Genomic DNA, 8,334 nt, shown 5'->3' on the forward strand with positions numbered 1-8,334 from the left:
AAACAGATGCACTTAGCTGAGCTCCACTGCATTATTTATATGAGCCAGCAAACAAAAGCATGATGAATGACTTGTTTTCTCAACAGTGTATGAATACAGAAGACTTGAAAATGCATGCGAATGGATTCACACAAGGGCGCCATATTTTTAGCAGTAGGATAACAGAAGAAGTGGTTTATAGATGACTCTTTTCACTTTTGACTGGATAATGTTAGAGCACAGGGTGAGCAGAGTCTGCTGTCTTAAGAGTTTTTGATTTGTCACAATGTCCTTTATGGTGTATAGAAAACTCTGAAAGCATTAAGGCTGTGTCAGGGAAATAAATCACTGAGCTGAGCTGAAGAAGTGGGAAGCTCTTCATGGGATTTGGAATGCTGAACACTGAAGCTCAGATGACCTTCATCCCAGGAGGAGCTCAGAGTGGGCCCTATGTAAAAAAAAGAAAGAGAATGAGGTTAGTTTCCCTTCGAACCCCATTTATGGTTATCTGGTTTTCTCATACTCCACCAAACTTTACTCACCATCCCTCCATCCATCCTCAGTCTTTGAGCTCACTATCCCTATATCAGTCCATCTTCCTCTCTGTGCTTACTACCCCTCCATCCATCGTCTTTTACCATGTAACTCTACCGTGTCCCTATTCCTGAACCCATGCTCTATCCATCCATCCTCTTTTACCAGTGCACTATTCTTCCATTTGTTCTCCTACATTATCTCACTGTTCATCTATCTGTTGTCTCCCTGCCCATTGTCCATCCACCCTTCTTCCACCCATCCTCTTTTACTGGTTCACTCTCCCTTCATTCATGCACCTCAACCAACTCACTATATTTCCATTCATCCTTCTTTTTCTAGCATCTCACAATCCATCACCTTCCAAAAGCTCACTCCCATCCTCTACCATCTTACTATCCCTCCATCCTTCAAACCCAACCATCTACCTATTTCTTTACCCAATCCCTATCAATCCAGCCTCACTACCCTTCTATTTGTCATTCTCCATCATGTCACTTTCCCAACATCCAGGCGCTTCTAGCAGCCTGCCTACTGTTCCTTCATCCATCTGTCCTTTATACACCCTAAACCAGCTCAATGTCCAGCTGGGAGAAGATATGCCCCATCTGTCCATCCGTGTTCCTCTAACAGCTAACAATACCTTCTTCCATCCTTCTGTACCATCTATCTGTACAGCCCACTGTCCGTCCATCTGTTCCTCCTCCTCTTCGTCTAGATACATTCCTTCAATCCATCCACTTCTACCAGCTCACCCCTCACTCATTCTCCTCCACATGCTCACTATCTCTGCATCCACTGTCATAATGTATCAGCATGTTCACTACCCAGACTTGAATCTTTACGTTTTTTTCTGCCTCCTTTCTCTGGGGGAACCTTAAATGTTCTTTATAACCCTACAACAGGGAGATTCCCTATCAGAGTGGGTTTGAGCTTCCATCTGTATGTTCTTCTGCACAGCTCTTTATCTTTCTCTCCATCCTCCTCTACCTGTTCACTGTCACACCATCCAACCTACTCTTTCATCAATCCTTCTCTACCAGGTCACTACCTGTCCACTAACCTCCACCAACTCTCTATAATTGAAATCGTGTCCAGAACCAGCTCATTACCATTATCATTTATTACCATTATCATTCCCTCCATCTTTCCATCCTTCTTCCTCTACCACCTGCCTGTCCTCCTCTACTACCTCATTATTCCTCCATTCATCCTTATACCAGTTTGACATCAATCTGTCCTAATCTACTAGCTCCCTAGCCTTCTATCCATCCTCATCTATCTGTTAACCATTGTCCATTCATTCTCCACCCTTCTCTAGCCAAATTGCTATCCCTCCATCCATCAGTATGCCTCTGATTAGAGTTAGGGTTAGTGTTAGGGTTAGCTGATTATCATTTTATTTATTATTTTCTCCCAGCTAACTATCTGTCTAGATCACTATCATTCCATGTACCCTCCTGCTATTCTTCCAGTTGTCTTCCTCTACCAGCTTACAATTCCTCCCTCCATCAATCCACCTCCACCAGCTCATTATCCTTTCATTCATCATCTTCTAATGATTCACTACTCTTCTTTCCACCCTTTTCTACCAGGTCATTATCCTTCCCTTAACCTTCATCATGTCTCTATACTTATATTATATATTATAATTATTATTATTATATATTATAATTCCACAGCGGTCTGTTTCCCTGTTTCCCTAATCATTTGCTCATCCATCCTCCTTTACCAGTTCACTCTACGTGCATTCATCCACATGTACTAGCTTTTTGTCCATCCATCCATCCATCCATCCATCCATTTCACTGCCCTTCTGTGAGCATCACAAAGATGATCCAGCATCACTTACTTTGTTCATGACTTTTCTCAAAACTCATTTTTCCAAACCTCATGTTTTTCTCTAAAGTTGCACTTTCATGCGTTATGTGTAATTTTTTTCTGCTCTTTGAATTATTGGAAAGTACATTAGAAATAAATTAGTAACACAATGTTCATATTTTCATATTGGGGACATAACTAGATATGAAGACATTAGTCAGATTGAACAGTTAATGTGTTCTAAATGAATAGATGCAATTTCCCATTTTGTTTTAGAAAACCATAAAGCCTTGCCATGAAACTACATCCCCTTGGGACTGGGATCCTGCAGGACACAAAAAATTGTGCAAATGGGAGAGTTTTTCTTTCATGTAGAAAACCTGTAGGCAGGAGTATAAGCTTGCATGACAAACAGAGACATGTGGAGGTATACTAACTTCCTGGTCCGAGTCGCGGTGGTTTAAATTACGCCACTAGTTAGGGAAATAGAACCAAATAAATTGGTTGAAAACAAAACTAATAAAATGCAAACGAGATTAATAAATCTGCACACATCTCTAGTTTAGACCATTTATGAACTGGAGTGATGTAGCTGAGGTTGAGGAACTGTCACAACCACGGTGACACCGCTGCCATTTCTACATCAGGGCATTTTCCAGTGTTTCTGTGGAAAAAAAACCTTTCTGGTTTAGACCACGCCCACTCTGGATTTAAATACAAATACAGATACGAAGATTTGGAGCACTGCATAGACACTGTTACAGATACTGGTGCTGCATTACACCCCTATTTCATACATTTGTGAAAATAGAGAAAAATATCTGGAGCTCAGCTTGTTCTATTATTCAGCATGTTTGTGTAGACATACAGTATTTTCAAATCTAGTTGTGTTTGCAGACTAGAGGAGATAAATCATGTGTGTGTGTGTGTGTGTGTGAGACAGAGAGAGAGAGAGAGAGAGACAGAGAGGCAAATCATGCTGCAAGTCATGCTGATCATGTCCTTTCCAATATCCCTCAGGCAGACAGTATGCAAATCCAGGTTGTATAAAGAGAATGGGTGTTACATATTTACATTTACTTTACATTATGTTACATATGTAAGAGTGTACGAGCCTAACTGTGTCTCGGCACATCCTACACGTTCACAGCATAACATATGAATGATAAATTCACCCACCCACTGTATCAACATGACGTGTGTGTGTGTGTGTGTCTCTGTATGTGTGTGTGTATGTGACTGAAGAACAATGCAGATGCGTAACTCCTCAAAAGCAGTGAATTCATTCTGTGTGGTCAGTCCACAAAGCTTTGTTTAAGCCGCCTCTGGTCCACTCATGTCCTGATCCACTGGGCTGAGAGCAAACAGCAGAAACGAAAAGGGAAAATAAATAAATAAATAAATAAATAAAATCCCCTTCAGTATCTGTTCTATGGACAGGTTTATACACCTACGCTGAAGCTCAAGGAACAGGAATAGGCAGCCGCATACATTCGACTATTTTTACTTTTGACGAAATCATTGTTTGTGAAATCAAGTTCCTCCATGAGGAGGGACAAGTATATACCAGCTACTTCAGGAAAATTACATGGTGCATTCAGGAAAATAAATAAATAATATTAAGAAAAAAAAAAGAAAAAAAAAATACAACATTTCTCCTATTAAATACTACCACTATGACTAATAATAATAATAATAATAATGATAATAATAAAAGAACTTCTTAAAATAAGTAATTGTAAAAGAAAAAAAAGCATAAAATAAAATTGTGGTAGAATAAAAATAATAGATTATTTGAATGAAAAATAATAATGATAAACTAGCAACATTCATACATTAAAGTCCTACGTTGTAGATGTTTACAAAGAAAGAAAAAAAGCATAAGCAAAGAAGCTGAATACAGAGAGAGAGAGAGAGAGAGAGAGAGAGAGAGAGAGAAATCTAAACGTAAATAATTTTACAAAAAAAATTAGAGATGCACTTTTATTTGTCTAAAAAAGGCTAATAAAAAAACAGCATAAAGCAGGAAGCAAGAAACAGAGAATAAAAATGTAATAGAAATTCTAAAAAAAAAAAAGATTCTGAAAAAAATTTTATGTAAAATTCTAAAAACAAATAATTTTAAAAATAAAACTTTTTTTTTTGTCTAAAAATGTTTTAAACAGCACAAACAGAAGAAAAGAAACAGAAAATAGAGAACATGAAAAAACATTTAAGATAAAATTGTTAGAACTACAAATTGAGTAAAGTAAGCAAATGTAGTTCAGAAAATAAGATAATATTTAATTCAAATAAAAATAAAAATAAACAATTGCTCAAATGATACAACAAATATAAAACCAGATAAAAGCTTGAGTTAAAAATGCATGCAACTGAAGATGCTTGGGAGTTCCACAGTCTCACAACTTTCATGTTTTGCTCTTAGAAACAAATGGATCAATACTGCACCTTCTACTTCAGTCAATTGTTAATTAAACCATGCTATTCGTTATAATAGTAATAAATAAATAAATGCTGAATGCAGTTATATTTCATGCTGGGCTTCGGGCTGCTGATTAATAAAGCGGCTGCACAGAAATAAATCACTTCTTAACTGAGAATGAATATTTATTAATTATATAGTGTGAGTGTTCAGGTTTTATAAGGCTAAACACGAAATCATTGTTACTCTGAACATGTTAACTAGCACTAATCATGAAGAATCCTGAAAAAAAGAGTTGTAAAATAAAGACTGAATAAATCAGAATAAATTCCCGGTGTAGTGATTTAAAGTGTAAGCGAAAACCTTTCAACTCCGTCCTGATACACTGCTTTATTTAGCATAATTAGCATGTATTAAACACCATTATAGCATTACCATTGCTTGTGTATTCAGCTATGCCTACAAATAGCCTAATAAATACAAAATAAATTATAAATTTATGGTCCAACTAGAGTTACAGCTGCATGCAAAATGATACATTATCCAATGCTGTGCTTTTAGCTATGGCAATTAGCTCATTATGAAACGCTGACACGATCGCTACATGGAATTCGCTAGCAAAAAGTGCTGCTTTACTTTCCTAGACGCAGATTTTGCCACCTTACACATCACAGGTGTTTCACGAAAACAAGTTGATTACACATGAATTTATACCAACTACTGAACACCTCCATATTTATCAGATTAATCATGATTATCATCTTTAGTCGGGATCCTGCAGCTTAATGAAAGCAGAAGGTCACAGCTGGTGTTGGAAAGATGCCTGGTATCCACAGCAGGCTCGCAATCAGTCCGTTTTCTCAGTAATATATCGTATTTTAGAATTTACTCTTATTTTAAAAGGTGCAAGGACTGACGAGGGAACATATGGAGCTTCCAGGACATAACAAAGAGCAGGTTTATTCCATAATTTATGAAAAAATATGACCTGACATTTAGCGAATAAATGCAGATAGTCCTTGGGCAAGTAAACTGGGCAACACCCAATTTCTAGCCATTTCTTGCATAAGTGTCTGCATTAAAATTTAATTTAGTTGCATTAAATTAACTAGCCAGATTTCTCTGCAAATGCTAGGTAGCCATATTAGCAGTTCTGAGCCTGATGTTAGCAAGCTAGCTGCCTCGATTTACATCAAATGACAAAATCATATTTTGAGAAAAATTGCTAATTCATCAGAAGAAGCTGCAGATTTTTTTTTTCGAGAGAGAAGAAAGAGAATCTGGTGAGGGAACGGCAGTTTCCAGCTGCTATAATGTAACACGTGTTGTAAGTGTTGTGACGTTGTATTTTTATAAATAAAACATTGATAGCAAATCACTGTGGTATAAGAGGAATAAAAAAATTGGGATGTTGTATTATTAATCAACAGGGTCATAACTGTAACTCTGCTTTATCACACCATCCAATCATTGATTATGTTCCTTTAATTGCACAACACAGAGTGTTTTATTCCTTACAAATCACACAATAACAACTTGACGATTTTGATGCTGAACGTTTAAAAACTTGTCATCGATTTGGTCACAAGTGAGGCGTAAATGACGGATTAAATGCCTAAATAAAATTTCACAAAATGTCACAAGAAAGTGTACATGAACTTTATAAATTTTTTTTAGCATTTATAGAATTAAAAAAGCCAGTAAATGTAAAAGTCTTTCTGTTCACAGATATATTTAACCCCAAAACCTGACTCCACTGCTTGTAGTCTGGGGTTTGACTTATTGAGCTAAAATTTTTCCATCACATATAATCTCCTGTGTTATGAGGAGAAATGCCAAATGAAAAGCTAAATTATTTAGTGTGCATTTTGTGGATAAAAATTCTTCCAGTGTGGTTTCACCCATCTTTTGTTTTTCTCTCCAAATTGGCAGCGTTTCGCTTATTCGCCTCTGCGTCTCGCTCAGCTTCCTGCTTTTCTTGGCTCAGGGACAAATATTATGTACGCAGGAGGACATGATGCTCAGTGCTCTTTATTGAGTACTATTGCTGAACCATGTTGCGCTGCACTAGTGTGGAGGTATTTTTAGTGAATAATTTGCAATTAAATGACAAAAGTTCCACTAAATTAAAAGAATATTCACAAATAAATAAATCAAGTTTTTTTTTTCTTTTGCATATAAATACGTTCAACAACAACAACAACAGCAACAACACAAATCTGACTAGCTTCAGCAGTTAGATTAAAAAAGACCTGCATATTCCACTAGTATATCTTAAGCTGTGATTTCTGCTGTGATTGGTCAGAATTACATGGGCTTTATGAAAAAATTGTTTCGAAACTGATTGGCAAAGCCATCCGCTGTGCTACCTTACTGCCATATTATTCAACAAATACACTATACACTAAAAAACGGATTAAAAAATACAAAAGCCACGCTGGCCTTTGGCTTATACAGTATGCATATTTTATGTTACAAAACATCCTATTTGGTTACTCAACAGCTTATGAAACCTCGAGCACCACTTCCCCAGTGCCAGTGTCATGTTTTGCAAGCAGGCACCTTGTTTGTGATTTTATGCATAACGCGTTTGCTAGGCGACACCACAAGGTTAAACGGGAAAAGTCATCAGCCAAACGGCTTGTGAAAGCGGTACATCTGCTCTTGGCAAGGAGACGGGTGATACTGCATGCATTTGTTTATCAACCACCTTTATCTTTTATTTTCCCTGCATCCAGAGCACTCTCCACACAGCAGACACATCCATCATCGGCTCATCGGGATACAGGAACCACGACGGGATGCTATTTAACCCTTTCATGGATAAATTATTTAAAAAAAACCATATTCTTCAGATAATTTTTTAAATATTACTTAACATTGCATGTTATATGAATTTTGAATGTTTCTAAATATCTAAATATTAAAAGAAAATGGAGTTGCAGGAGTAATATAATTAAGTAGAACGAAGAACAATAAAACAAGAACCTGAAATTAAAAAAATAATAAAATAGAATAAATTAATTAAAAAAATTCCAATGACCAAAAAGAGAGAAAATATCATCAATAGCAATATTCTGGAAAAAAAAAAAAAAAAAAAAAGCTACTTTTAAAAAGCCTATGGCTCTTATTGGAGTCTGGAACAATTTCTTTTTATTTAATTTTGAAATAATTAAAGATATACCAGACACACGCTGCACTGACACTGACAAAGAGTCTAGAGAGCAAGAGAAATCAGGATAATGCGTTATATTAAATTACAATAATATGTGATTTGATTTAAATCTTATATTTTCCCAAAAACAGCCTTAAATTGACTGTCCATCATTGTGGATGCTATGCATGAAAGGGTTGGATCTCGTCCCTGTGTTTATATCCCACAGGAGGTGAAACCTAAACCCGGTTTGTCTACTGATGTGGATTAAATCCCGACGTCCACACCGGGCCTTGTTTCTGCCACTGCAGAGAAAACATGGGCACGCTGGTAGCTACCTCCGACTGCTGAATTCATTTAAATGCATCCAAGCATGAAGAAATGAACATTCCTGTGTGTATTACTGCACACTCATGGCTGGCAC

Source organism: Pangasianodon hypophthalmus, chromosome 27 (assembly GCF_027358585.1).
Source record: "Pangasianodon hypophthalmus isolate fPanHyp1 chromosome 27, fPanHyp1.pri, whole genome shotgun sequence".
Lineage (NCBI taxonomy): Eukaryota > Metazoa > Chordata > Actinopteri > Siluriformes > Pangasiidae > Pangasianodon > Pangasianodon hypophthalmus.